Consider the following 15,532-nt stretch of genomic DNA (forward strand, 5'->3'; position numbering starts at 1 on the left):
GCCCAACCTTAGAGCTAGGATTACCCCCTTGGGGTTCTTTGAGGGATTCCGCCCACCGGGCCTCTAGCCTGGAAAGGGACGACCTCGAAGCCTCAAAAAATCTCGAGGCTTATCGAGCCCCCCTCCTCCCTGAACTTCTGAGGGAACAATTTTTGTTCAACATCGGCCTGAGCCCCCTTAACCCTGTCGGTATCTCTCCCTCTCTTTTTTTTTTTTGTTTTGCTTCCCCTTCTTCTTGCTCTATTTCGGAGACATGCTAATTTTCTTTTATCGCAGACATGGATGCAAGCATGGCTCGGAGGTTAGCCCAGGGTCTCAAGACCCACAAGAGAAAAGACACTTCAACTTCGGGGTCGATGAAGAAAGCCAGGACAGAAGGGACAAGCTCGGCCGCGCCTGCTCCGATGCCCGTCGCCGTCGAAGCCCCTTCCGACGCCGAACCTGAAGTCCCCCGAGCCCCTTCACAGAGCCCCCCGGCTGAGGGTCCTATTTCGGAGGTTCATCCCGAGGGGGCACCCGGGGCCGAAGGGAGGAGGAGAAAGAAGACCCTGGCCCGGAGGAGTCGCAGTCGCAGGGCTGCCACCAAGAGGGCCGGCGGCTCCGAGGAAGACCAGGGGGAAAATCCCTTCAACAACAGGGACTTAATAAAAAGACTGGTCGAAGGGTGCATTCTGCCCGAGGTAGTCGAGAGGATCGTCCTCACCGATCCCGAGCTACGGGTCTGAGACTCTTTGGGATCTTTCCTCGAAGTAGGTTAACTCATCTTTTTCCTCCTTCCCGCTTTTTTAATTTATTCTTCAGCCCTTATGTCGACCCCCCGACCTTTCTTGCAGATTGGGCACCAGCTCGTTGCCAACGTCGAGGCGGCGAAGATCGCCAAGAGGGAGGCAGCTCAGGCAGAAGAAGGTCACCTAGCCGGGGCCGCCCGCCTTGAGGAGAAAATTGCCGAGGTCCTAAGTCTCTGGGAGGCACTGAAAAAGGAGGGACAAACCTCATCCGATCTGAGGACCATCTTGGAGGAGGAGAGAGGGAAGGCTGAGGTCGAGGTCTCCGCATTGAGGGTGCAGGTTTCTGAGTGGAAGGAGCAGGCTTCTGAGTTGAAGGAGTAGGTTTTTGAGCTGAAAGCATGGATTCCATCTCTAGTCTCGGAGGCAAGGGCTCGAGCAGTGGAGGAGTTCAAAGCCTCCTTCGAGATGGAGGATCTAAAGGTCCAGTTTGGCCAGGATGCCTTCATCAAGGGGTTTGAGCTCTGCCAAGAGAAGGTGGCTGGGAGGTTTTTCGAATTGAATCTCGGCTTCCTGAATGAGGCGTCCGATGATGAAGTCGGACCATCCGAAGTCCCTACTGATCCTCTTCCAACCGGGACCTCGTCGACTGCCGTGGCTGCTGCTGATGATCTTCCGGGGATGCCGACCCCTTCTACTTCTGCCCCAGAGGTCCGAAACCTCTAGTTTTGTATTTTTCCTTTGTGATGATTTTTTCCTCATTCTCTTGTACTTGAAATTTATTTGATTAATGAAGTCGGATTCGTCTTTACGGAGGGTCCCCCCCCTTTTTTTTTTCTTTGTATTCTCTTCCTTCTTTTTGTCTTCTTACATTAATTTGAGTCATGGCGCTCTTGTCCTCCAACGACAGTATCCTACCGAAGCTCTTCCCCTGTCGGAGGGTATTTCCTTGAAGTCGATGATACGAGACCTTCAAAAGAAAGTTCGTCAGTTGACAAGAAAATCCAAGAAGCTGGAAGACGAACTTCACCGGCTAAAGGAGAGCCATTCAGAGGCCACCGCGGAGGCTACTTGCTTTCGGGACCTCCACAAGAAAAGTTTCATGGAATACACCAAAAGGAAAGCCGACTTCATTACGGAGCTTGAGGAACTCCGAAAATGTGTCAGCGATCGATCTTGGACTCAGGCTTCCAAGATCAGCTCCCTTAAAATCGAGCTAGCGGCCGCACGGGAGAAGATCGGTCGGCTGGAAGGGAGCTCATCCCGGCTTACAGTCCAGACTGACCGCGACCAAGACTGGTCGAAGAAGTACTTCGACCTTCAAAAGCAGCTGCAGGACGTCGAGGCAAATTACGACACCTACCGAGTCGGCTGGAGCAGACAAGTAGAGAACTACCGAAGGAGGCTCCAGACGGTGACTGATGAAGTTGCCCGCCTTCAGAGGCGGCTGTCCGAGAGAGTCCAGCCTATCCCTGCATAAGGTTCTGACGAGCTTTGCTCCTTGAGGGGGACTATGGCAGAACTGTCTATAGCCCTTGGGCGGGAGGAAGCCGAATTACGGTGGCTGAAAGTTCAACTGGTCCACAAGCAGTAGGCAGTCAAGGATGCCAAGGCGGAGTCTGAGGTCTTGAAGAGGAGGCTTCGAGAGTCGGAGGACAAGCACCGACAGTTCCACTGGATGTACCAGAATATGCTACTGAAAAAGATGGAACTAGAAGAGGAAGTTGAAAATTTAAGGCGATCCATAGTAAGGGCCGAAACTGAGAGCTCGAAGTCAGAAGAAACTGGGCTTCCTTAGAGCCTCCTCTTCTTCTCTTTTTTTTTTCTTTTTATTTTTGGCCTTTAAGGCTTTATAACATGTACTTCACCAATGAAATGAAAATAAAATTGTCTATTACCTTGTCCATTATGGTATTAAATGGTTGTTTACCAAACTCCATTTGTCTTCCATCTTGTTCGACGTCGAAGTTGTCTGAAGGTTTCTGACCATCGTCGTGTTGATTCGCCCTTAGGGACTGGAGATTTTTGCCAAGGGTATTCTCTCTCATAGAGATGAGGTCCCTGGTGCCTTTGATGTAGTTCATTTTTTACCTATCATCGGTGTAGTTCGTCGCTTTTTCTTTTCATCTCCCTTTTTCTTTTATGTTCGAGTGAGGGTCTTCTCTCTGCTCTTGACGGGGTCGTAAGAGTGTAGAGGAGTCATTGAGAAAGCTTTCCCCCTTGTCGATCAACCAAGTCTTTGTTTGCATCGGGATGAGGTCCTCCTCTTGTTCCCGACAGTCGGTTTCAGCTCGTGTCAGGATGAGGTTCTCCTCCTGTTCCTAATAAGACTGTGGGGGCACACAAGGGCCGTTATGAGGGTCTCTTCCCCCATCCGATCTTTAAGAAACTGGGCCTTCGATTTTGCTCATGTTGGGATGAGGTTCTCCTCCTGTTCCTAACAAGGCTTTGGGGGCACATAAGGGCCGTTGTAAGGGCCTCTCCCCCCATCCGATCTTTAGAAAACTGGGCCTTCGATTTTGCTCATGCTAGGACAAGATTCTCCTCCTGTTCCTAACAAGACTGTGGGGGCACATAAGGGCCGTTGTAAGGGTCTCTCCCCCCATCCGATCTTTAGAAAATCGGGCCTTCGATTTTGCTCATGCTAGGATGAGGTTCTCCTCTTGTTCCTAACAAGGCTGTGGGGGCACATAAGGGCCGTTGTAAGGGCCTCTCCCTCCATCCGATCTTTAGAAAATCGGGCCTTCGACTTTGCTCATGTTAGGATGAGGTTCTCCTCATGTTCCTAACAAGACTGTAGGGGCACATAAGGGCCGTTGTAAGGGCCTCTCCCCCCATCTGGTCTTTAAAAAATCGGGCCTTCGACTTTGCTCATGTTAGGATGAGGTTCTCCTTCTGTTCCTAACGCACTTAATTCCGTTTATATGGGGAAGTTATCTCCTGTCGTTATAAGCTCATACCAAAAGAAAAAAAATACATGAATATGAAAAAAAAATTTATTCAGGGCAAAGTTGTCGGTAATACATTCGTAGATTTTTCAAACCCTATAGCCGTGGAAGGTCTGCTCCCCGTCGGGGTCCCCTTGAGATGGAGTTGATAATCCCAATCGGAGGTCGATCTTCAGGCTGCTCCTTCCTCCTTAGTGGTTCTAGCTGTGGCAGGGCCCTAGGCCGATCTTTTCTTCCTTCAGGTCAGCATCGAATGAATCTGTCGAGCCGACCTTGTCTAATAAGCTCCTCGATCTCATCTCGAAGCTGAATACACTCCTCCGTGTCGTGGCCGTGGTCACAATGATAGAGGCAAAATTTGTTTGGGTTGCGCTTCCCAGGATGCGAGCGCATCCTCTTCGGCCTTGGGAGCTGCTCCCTAACCTCCATCAGCACTTGAGCTTTCGAGGTGTTGAGAGGGGCATAGCGTGGAACCTTCTGAGAGGAGAGCCTCGCTGAACTCGATGGTTTGGGCTTCTCTGCTTACGAGCTCGGGGAGGAGTCCGGACGTGCCTATGTCCTGGAGGAGTTCGAGAATGTGGTCGAGCTTCACTCGGCCCTTTTTCAACTGCAGGCTTGCTCGAGTCTCCCACCTACCGCTCTCTCGCGATCTCCTCATCCTTCATCTTGAAGGCTTCTTCTACTCGAGCATATCCTTCGGCCCGAGCCAGCAAATTGAAAAAATCCCTGGGGTACTTCTTTTCCAAGGAGAACAGAAGGTCGTTCTTCTGAAGGCCGCCTTTCAGAGCGGCCATCGCGATCGATTGGTCCAAGTTTCGAACCTCCAACACAATGATGTTGAAACGGTTGATGTAAGCCCGGATGGATTCCCCCTCCCTTTGCTTGATGTTGATGAGGGACTCCGAACCTCTCCGAGGATGCTGGGTGCTAACAAAATGAGCCGCAAACTGGTGGCTCATCTGGTCAAAGAAAAAGATGGTACCCGACTTCAATACCGAATACCAGTTCCTTGCTGCTCCCTTCTAGGTGGATGAAAAAGCTCAGCACAGAATGGCATCTAGCACGCCATGGAGCAGCATCATTGTCTGGAAGGCCTCCAAGTGGTCAATCGGGTCTGAGGTCCCGTCATAGCTTTCGAATTGGGGGAGCTTGAAGTTAGGCAGGATCGGTTCCTATATGATCATTTGAGAGAAGGGTGGGTCAGTACAGATGTCCTCACCATAAGCAGGGGGAGCATGGCGGAGTTCTTCGATCCGCCGATTCATCTCCTGGAGCTTTCGATCCAGGAAGTCCTCTCGACTGTGGGTCTCGAGGATCTTTGGGCAGAATGGAGGTAGAGATCCTTCAGGAGTAGAATCATGATCAGACTGAGGGCTCTCCATCCTCGAATTTGTCTTTTTGGGAAAGATGGGGCGACTGGCATAAGTGGCCCACCCTACTGTCGAATTTTGGAATTTCGGTGACGTTCTCTCCAACTGCACTGACGCCTGCGGCTGTTGCTGCTGTTGCATGGCCTGCACCGCTTCAGTGTGGTCTCTGACCTGTTGAACCAGCAGGTCGAATTGCTCCGCACCGACTGTCATTGTCGGAGGAGGAGGGGAGCCTGGAAAACTGGAGGTGAGGCTGGAGCCTGAGATCTGGCCGCAGAGGCCGTGGATCGCCTGGTGGATGCTTTGCAGGGAGTCATCGGGTGAAGATCTAGTAGGAGAAGGAGAAGAGGATGTCAGAGAAGATGATCGGAATCAGTCCCATTGAGCACTCCTTTAAGAACAAGGGTACTGCGACGACACAGCCCTTCCTCTAGCGCCAATTCTATTGGTGCAAAATTCTGTCGAAGCTGGAGTTGCTGGAGTCGAAAGATCGTGGCCGCCACTGGGACCTGCAAGGAAAGTCTAAACTAGAGTTGGAGATGCTCCGGCAAGATCCTCCAATGCTCAAGTCAGTACTCTGCTTCAACAGAAATGGAGTGCTCGAGTGAAAATTTTGACAGAGTTTCGAGATAGAGTTTTTGAGCTTAGAAAAGAATGTATCTGGGGATCCTTATTTATAGACAGACAGCGTAACTGACTGACAGCGACGTCTGTAACGTCTGGTAGTGGGCCATTCAGAGCCGTGCGGAGTTTGTTACGGAGAGTAGTGGCATTAGAGGTCGTTCAAGGCCACGTGGAGCTTGTTGCGGAGAGTGGAGTGGTGTCCATTATCGTGACTTGCCAGAGAGTGGTGGAGCTGCATGGAATCTATTGCAGAGAGTGGAGTAGGGTGGCGGTTCTTGTCGTGGCTTGTCAGAGAGTGGTGGAGCCGCGTGAAATCCATTGCAGCGAGTGGAGCAAGGTAGTGGCCCTTGTTGTGGCTTGCCAAAGAGCTTGGATCCATCGGCTGAAGCTCGACTGGGATGCTTGATGGAGCAGAATGGTCCTTTACATTGTCGTTCTAGGAGAGGCTCGGATGTTTCGAGGTCACTGACGAATCTACTGTTGTCGGATGCTTCGGGCGCTGACATCTCAGGCGGGAGTCACCTGCTATAGGAGCTCGAAGATTTTCTGTTGGCAAAGTCCGGAGAAGTCCGATCGCTAGAGAAGTCTGTCTGAAATTTATCTGATGTGGAAGCTCATCCGAAGATCGTCCATCGGGGAAGTCTGATTTTATAGGAAACCTGGTAGGAGGTCGACTGGCGATAGACTTCGGATAGCGCTGGAGAGGCTCGACAGACTTCGGAGGCAATCGGCTATCGCAGGGATCCAGCTGCTGGAGCTCGTCCGGAATCCATCCACCGGAGTAGCTCGACTGAAGTCTACCTGTAATAGAAGTTCGGAAAAAAATTGTTTACAATAGAGGCTTGAATAGAATTTGCTTACAGTAGATGTCTGGGATAGACAGCCCGCTGTAGGAGTTCGGAGTAGACTGTTCGTAGTAGAAGTTCGACTCTCGCGGGAGCTCGATTGGGATCCGAAAGGTGGTCGACCATCATGAAAACTTAGATGGAGTCTAGTTATCGTAGAAATCTCACTATCAGGGAAGCTCGGATGCAGACGAAGTTCGAAAGAAATTCGAAAAATAGTTGGTTGCTGAAGAAGGTCAGCTAATAGTGGGGTCTAGAGGGCCTTTGGGGTGGCCCAGTGGATGAGTGCAGAAGTTCATTGTCAGAGAAGTCTGGATGGTCGAGGGGGTTTGGAGAGATGCCACACATAAGGTCGGGAGCCGGAAGAGCCCTGGAAGGATCGATCTTTTGCAAACTTCGATCGGGGGGATATTTTATACCCAACAGTACCCGACGATCGGATAGGTCGAATGTGTAGAACAACATCTTTAGAACCCATGTGGATATAGTTTTCATATAATTCATTTCCTTGACCAAAATGATCATAAGACACCTCAGAGTTCAACTATCAACTCTGATCAGGTTGTCCATATTGTATTTCAAAATTTCAAATCCATCTGATGGATTACCCTGCTCAAGATTTTGCTAAATTGAAATACAGTGACTCATTCTTCTCCAACTCTTGGAGTGGTAAATCTCATCTCGATCACACTCTGACTTTGCAAGTACTTGACTATGTCCAGAAGCCTTCTGTCACTGAATTTGAAATTCAGTTAGTTCAGTACCAAAGCACAGTGAGTTACTTGCAAGTTACTGAGGTGATCACAGGTCTAAGGGACACTTATACCTATATCCCATCAAAGTCATTCTCGACAGCAGAATACTCTGGAGTTGGTCACTTTCAATGATGATGTACCCTTATATCTCACTTGTATGCCATACCAGTGTCTCCACACTCCTTGGTTTAGAGGACAACCAACCCATATGGCTTACAGCGACCTATGCTCGATAGAAGCTATCGTCCTTATTAACAGCCTATCATTTGATCGTAAACAGTTTTAAGGACTAATCGATAAATTCTCTCTTTGTCAAATCTGAATAGTCCTAAGGACTTCATCATAACAACGGAGTTCATTAGAAGATGAAAGCTTATGATGAAAATGCCAAATATATTTTATTTATTAACAAATCAATTACAATACTTGGTTGCTCAACCGTCAACAGTTTGATGATTGACTTTTGGGATATATTTTCTAACATTTTCAGCATGTCAATAGATGGTTCTCCAGTGGGAGTGGTGTAAGTGATCTTTAGGCCTGAGATCATCATGGTACTTTGTGTATTTGGATCCCTACTTCGGTTCATTCCCTAGCATACCATTCTGAGACATGTGTGGGATATTCTAGGTTTGGTGAAATGTGCATGAAGATTGTGAGTGGTCAATAAAAAATTGATCATTTCTTATAAGAGAGAACATCCTATGTGGTCTCATAGGTGGTGACTCAGAGAGTCTCTGGTCGGAGCAGGGATGAACAGTAGAAGGAGTTTTATTGGTTCATCAATCAAGTCATCATTATTAGAATATGGATAGGTTTTTAAGTTTGACATGATTCCATGCTCATGGTCTGTCTGGGATGTTATAGGATCAAAAGATTGAATTGCATGATAATTCATCATAGATAGATAATTTTGATATTTCTATCAAATTTTATATCTTTCGGATAGTCATGATACGTTGCTAGACATCAATCTTGACTTGTGAACTTACAAAAATTAAAGAAGTTTAATTCAAAAATTAATTAGAAGGTATTCTGATTAATTGATACATTTGGACTGACCTAATCGGATCAGATTGGTTTAGATCATATGAGCCTGAGTCCACTGCTGGCTAGATATAGAACTCAATGGGTCACACACAATAAGAATTTGATCTTGATCTAATTTATTTGGATTTATTGTAAATCCTATAAGTTAATTTAATTACTAGCACATGAATTAACTCAAGTTTTCAATTGGATTTGGTACAAAGGTGTTTGTGCTAACCCTAAACCTATTGCCTTAACCTAATGAAATTAGGTTCAAATCTTAAGCCACAAGATGGCTAAATTTATTTAACATGAAAGGGTTTCATCTTATCTGGTTCTCCTCTATACTACTAATACGAGTCGTAGTACACCAAAATTAATCCTACTTACTACTATGCAAATAGGATGAGTCGGGATCATATCCACCGGGATCTTAGGTTAATAATTTTGAAAAAATAAAAAAAAATAATAGATTATAAGAAACTAAGAAAGAAATAAAAAGATTGTAATAAAAATATTTTTCATTGATTAACTAAAGAAGCAGACAATGGAAAAGAAATAAAAGTTCGATGCAAGAACAACGAAACCAAATTGATCTTCTTGCTATGCCTGATAGTAGATGTCCCTCCTTGAACCTTTATCTTCCTCCATGCAGTCAATGGTAGGATGGCTGGAAGGCTTAGTCTAGGAACTCTAAGGAAGAAAGGTAGAAGGAAGATGGTATATGGAAGAGAAAGTATAGTAGTACTAGGATTAGGACCTCTCCAAGATTTGATGGAAGGCATGCTAGGGTTAGTACCTCCTCTAGACTTATGAAACAAGAGAAAGAGAGGGAAGCTTGAAGAGAACTTAGGGTTAGCTTGATGGAGAAGAGAAGGAGGTGTTGAGGCTTATTTGTAGAATAGGGAATGGGGCTTGGGATTTAAGAAAGGAAAGAATATGGTGCGGCTGATTTCTCATGAATAGGGATGCAAGAGAATTTAGAATTTCATAAAAAAAGGTGGGAGCGTGAATAAAGACCCTTAGTCAAGACTCTTGCTTCTCGTTCGTTGATTAATAAGTCATGTTTTATACTTGGTTCTATTTATCTTCTAATCTGGACCCTTGATTGGAGAGGTTTCTTCTGATCCATTGATTTTTAAGTTGCATTCACACTGGAATAGGAGTTGGTTGTCTGGTTCACTCAAATCTGAACTGATTTGAGTCTAATTTGAATCGTATGACCTAAAGTCCCAATCACTTGCAAAACAGAGAGCATCAAATTTTAATAAAATAACATCAATTATTACAATATTTAGTGCCTCTAGTGATTTAAATTAAGTATTCATCATACCCTCTAACTTGACTTTACTCATCCTCGAGTAAAATAGATAATTAGCATTGTGCACCAAATTATCCTTGAATCAAAAGTTATTCTAGATACCCCTGAAGGCAGTTGATACTTGGCTAGACCATTAAAGAGGTATCTCATTGCTTTATCAATTCGATCCAATTAGTGGTTGAGTATTAGTCATAAAAATTTTTAGAGATCTTTTTTCACCAACTCTCCACTCTATTCTTTAAGTCCTCTAACTTAATATTGGTCTGGTGTAGTATCTTTTTACAGTTTATTCTCCTTATTTTCTCTCTTCTTCTTGTTCTTCTTCTTTTTTTTTTCTTTCAAATATGTACAGTCGGTGCAATGTCCTAACCTTTTAACCTTTTTAATTGACTCTTGTAGCAAGCTTTAGGCCAATGATTCTCAAACTAGTTGGCTTTAGGGTATTAGGTGTAAGAACACCTCTTAGACTTACTGACTCATATCAAAAAGGCTACAAGTTAAGACTAACTCTACAAGAGGTTTCTTTAAATTCTCATCTTTTGACATGAACAACAATGCTTGGGTGAAGGGACCTGATTACTTAGTGAGAAATGCTTAAAATCTTTTTTTATAAAAAAAATATTTTTTTTTATATATTTTTATATTTTCATCTATACCCACATGAAGCAGATTCTTCATTGAGATAGATAGGAAGAGGATTCTAAAATCACTCTAAAATTTAATCTGATCTAAATTCTACCATTAATTGAGTATCCTTAATAATTTTTTTCTCAATATCTCTAAAATTATCTAGACTATTAATTACTTATTCATTAGGGTGCTTAGTTAACTTCAAATTGAGATAAAATTCAGATACACAAAGTTAATTATTTCTGATTATACTTGAAGACTTAATTAAATTATTCTCCCTCCAACTTAATTATCGTTGTCCCCAATGGAAGAAAAAAAATTATAAAAAAAATGCAAAAAGAGGGATACCACCTGATTTGCTATTGTTTGCAGATTCTTTTATGTTTTTCAAGAGCCCTCGTCAGATATTGATGATGTTCTCCCCTCAACTTAGCTAGTTGTCCTTATTAGATTCTTACAAAATAAAAAAAATCTAGATAATTAAAAGATAAAATATTGGATCGCCTTCCAACAAATATTAAGTTTAAGATCTTCAGTCAGATCAAGCCAAAGTTAAATTGTAGACTGGATTTTGCAATTCAATTGAGTCAACTTGCTCGCCATCTCTGATTTTATTGACATAACGTTTCAATCATTGGTCATTCACTTTGAAGGTGTTTCTCTGTTTAGGATCTTTGATTTCAATTGCTTCATGAGGAAACACTTGAGTTATGATATATTGTCCATCCCAATGTGAATGAAGTTTTTCAGGGAATAGTCACAATCTCGAATTATAAAGTCACACTTTTTGATTAGATTCAAACATTTTTCGTAAAATATATTCATCAGGATAAGCCTTAGTTTGAGCCTTATAAATTCATAAACTCTCATATGCTTCATTGCATAGCTCTTCTAATTCATTCAATTATAGTCTCCTATTACTACTGGTATTTTTCATATCAAAATTGAATTGCTTTATGGCCCAAAATATCCGGGGTTCTAGCTTTACCGACAAATGATAGACTTTTTCAAAAATGAGCCAGTAAGAAGACATTCCTATCGGGGTCTTGTATGTAGTGCGGTAGGCCCATAATGCATCCTCTAATCATCCAGACCAATCTTTTCGATCCGACCTAACCATCTTCTTGAGAATTTGTTTGATCTCTCTATTGGAGACTTCCACTTGGCCACTAGTTTGGGGGTGGTATGGTGTGGTAATTTTATGAGTGATTCCATATTTTTTAGTAAACTTTTAAAGTATCTATTTGTAAAGGGGGCAACTCCATCACTAATAATGGCTCTTGGGCAACTGAATCGACTTAAGATGTTCTGTTGGATGAATTTGATTACCATTTTGTGATCATTTATCCTGGTTGCCATAGCCTCAACCCATTTAGTTACGTAATCTACTGCAACCAAAATGTATTTGTATCCATAGGATGGAGAAAGGGGGGATAAAATCGATTCTCCAAACATCAAAAACTTCCATGACTAAAATGGAGGATAGGGGCATCATATTTTTTCTAAAAATATTCCCATCTACTGACAGCGCAAGCACTCAAGAAAATTTTTTTGTACATTCTTAAACAATATCGGCCAATAAAACCCACTTTGTAACACTTTCGTAGCCATTCTCTTCCCACTAAAGTGTCCCCCGCATGCATGCGAGTGGAGAAAGGTAAGTATACTTTGATACTCACTTTCAGAGACATAGTATCGAATTACTTGGTCAGGATAATATTTGAACAATTTAGAAACCTAATCCAATTAAGAATTAGCTGAGTCCAAACCCTGATCGAATCAGGATCAATTTTCCTTGTAATTGAGTTTGATTATATCAATCTCAATCTGAGTCGAACTGAATCTAATTTAATTAAACTTATTCTAAAATATTTTACTCAATCAAATTGAGTCAATTAGTAATCTAATCTCTAATTAATTCTTCATAAATGGTAGAGTCCCAATCTCAATGGGACTCTCCCACATAGTCCTAGTCCAAGTAGGACTCTTCATCAGAGTACAATCTAATTGGACTCTTCAGCCATCAGATCTGATCAAATTATCTAATGCGTGTGATCTCATAGGTTTGAACTTAAGCTAATAGCATAAGAATAACTTTCTATACTAATGATGTAACCATCTAGCAATGATGACCCGACGATCGGATGGGTTGAAGTATTGTAAAGCAACTTTTTAGAACCTACTGACGTATGGTTACCGTATAATTTATTCTTTTGACCTAAATACTCAAGATGACTTAGAGTTTAACTGTCAACCCTAATTAAGTCTACCACATTGTATTTCAACCTTTCAAATCTATCTCATGAATTATCCTGGCTAAGATTTTGCTAAATTAAAATACACTGATGCATATCTCCTATCAATTCAGAGGGGTCAATTCTATCTTGACTCACATACCGACTTAATAAATACTTGACTACACCTAGTATCCTTCCATCACTAAGTTAGAAACTCAGATAGTCTGGTACTAAAGTATAGTTAGTTGCTTATAAGTCACCATGGTGGTCTCAGATCGGAGGGATATTTATATCCATACCCTTCACAAGCTACTCTTGACAGCAGAGTGCTCAGTATATGATCATGTTCGATACAAATATACTCCTATATTCCATCTACATGCCATAACAGTGTCTCCACACTCCTTAGTTAGGAGGACAACCAACTCATATGGCACATAACGACCTGCGGCTATGGGTCCCTAGTGCCCGTCTGGGTGGTGGGTGCCCACACACTACAGACCACGACTGCGACCGCACCCGTGAGGCCCAGCTCCACAGTATCGAGATGCTGGTATGCATCCCCCTTTTTGGGGGCATTCTCGAGCTCGGCTCCTCCGACCTCATCAGGGAGAACTAGGTCCTCATGCAACAGGCCAAGGCTATTCTCTCTATGCCTGACGACGCCATCATCGGGCTGATGGTCCTCGTGCCACCCCTGGTGATGAATAAGATGGCAGGTGCCAGCATCACTATCTTGTCATCCTTGGTAGACTCGGAGCATTCTGACTTAGAGGGTGCACTGATGATGGAATAGCACCGACTGAAGAAGAGGGGGTGGAAGCCAAGGATCGGGTGGGAGACCCTGGTCGACCACGTGGAGGCGGAGAGGCAACAGTGGGAGAAGCTGAACCACCACTTCTATGCACTGCATTCGGTGGTTCTGAATGTGTTGGGGATGGACAAGGCATCGCTTCTAGCGGATGCCGTATCCTACATCAAGGTGCTGAGGACCAAGGTGGAGGAGCTGGAAGTCGAGGCCAAGAGGATCAAGGAGGTAATAGGGGACCAGGGCATCGATGGGGCGGCTACTACTAGTACTACCACCACTGTGTCATCAGGGTCGGTGACGATGGAATTGGAGGTGAAGATGCTCGGGCCGGATGCACTAATCAGAGTACATTCGGATAATATGAACCACCCGATGGCAAAGTTGATGGGAGCACTGCAGGACTTGGAGGTGAACGTACACCATGCGAGCGTGTCCACCGTGAAGGAGGTGATGCTACAAGATGTGGTGGTGAGGGTGCCCTATGCACTGCAGGGTGATGATAGCCTCCGGGTAGCACTGCTCAGCCGGCTAGAGAAGAATTGATAAGCTTCACCTCTCCTCTTGCTTGCCTATCATTGGTTTACTATGTATGTAGAATAAAGTCTGTGTAACAAAGGTTGTAGATGGTTGGACTGGGTAGAAATGGATGGGTTTAGTAGGGTGGGGGTTGCCCGAAATTTAGGAGAGTTTGTTCTCAAACAAATAAAAGGTTAGCAATTGATGCTGAAATGGTGGGATCAGTATGAATGCACATTTGATGTTGTAGTTGCACATAGAGGGTTTCGCTCAAACAAGTAATAAACACTTAAAACTACCGACCTTGAATTTTAGAGCTTGAAGCAAAGAGGCCTGAGGGAGAAGAACAAAAAACATACGAGATGGGCACTCACAAAAAAAATTATAAAGCAGACTTTGTAGTTTGTCATGTTTCTCCTAACACCAATCTTAAAAATGAATCCTAAAAGTCAAACACCTTTTCTACTAATAGAGTTATCAGTCCCATGATTATAAAAATATAGTATCCTCTTTCTTCCTTGTTTTTAGCATATACTTTTTATCGATACATATTACATAATGATATGATACATAGTAGATAAATTAGTCATCAAGCAAATCAATATATATCTCCAAATATATTAAGAAAGGTTATAAAATATGAAGTTTACCAATGCTTACATGCAACCAAATAATACATACTTCACAAATTAGTCATCTAACAATCCAATACACACTTCTAAGCAAATTTATATATAGTTTTTATAATATTATATTCACCCGTACACACTACATAATTTGGTAATACATATTCATTGACTTCTTAATATATATTATAAACTTTTTTGATATATATGCAGTAGTGATCCAATACATATCTCTAGGTTAAAAGTATATTTTGAAAATTATATATCAATTTACCTCGAGATGTGTATTGGATTATTGCTAGATGTGTATCAAAGTAGCTAGCAATATATATTAAAAAATCAATAAGTGTGTATCACTATGGCATGTAATGTGTATTTGTGAATATAATATTTTAAAAACTATATATTATTTTACTTAGAGGTATGTATTAGATTGTTAGATAACTAATTTTTTAAGTGTATATTATTTAGCTATATACTATATATTCATGGACTCCATATTTTGAAAACTATATATCAATTTATCTAAAGATGTATACTGGATCACTATTAGATATGTATTAAAAAAGCTTATAGTATATATCAGAAAGTTGTTAAGTGTGTATCATGCCATATTATGTAGTATATACTAATGAATGAAATATTCTAAAATCTATATATCAATTTGATTAGAGCTATATATTTGGTTGCTCGATGATTAATTTGTTAAGTATATATTATCTGGCTATGTACTACATATTGATAAATTCTATGTTCTGAAAACTGTATTGATTTACCTAGAGTTGTGTATTGACTTGCTTGATGATTAATTTAAAATTAGTATATATCATTTGGCTATATAGTATATATTAATAAAAATATATATTATAAAAATAAGAAAGAGAAAAAATGCCATGCTTTTTAATTTTTAGTTTTGAGACTAATAAATGGTAGGAAGAATCTTTGATTTTTAGGTTTTTTTCTTTAAGATTGGTATTAGGTGAAATATGGCAGACTATATAGCTCACCCCATAATTTTTCTTTGGTGCCCACCCCATATGATTTTTCTTTGAGGGATGCACGTTGATGGACCTTTTAGGACCTATGTCTATTTGG

General features: G+C 42.5%; 1 pseudogene; it reads left to right on the top strand.

The window, feature by feature from the left end:
* The first annotated feature begins 8,962 nt into the window (after positions 1-8,962).
* On the top strand, positions 8,963-13,838 carry LOC105042799 (transcription factor bHLH14-like; annotated as a pseudogene).
* Positions 13,839-15,532: the final 1,694 nt, after the last annotated feature.

The sequence above is a fragment of the Elaeis guineensis genome, chromosome 12 (assembly GCF_000442705.2).
Source record: "Elaeis guineensis isolate ETL-2024a chromosome 12, EG11, whole genome shotgun sequence".
Classification (NCBI taxonomy): domain Eukaryota; kingdom Viridiplantae; phylum Streptophyta; class Magnoliopsida; order Arecales; family Arecaceae; genus Elaeis; species Elaeis guineensis.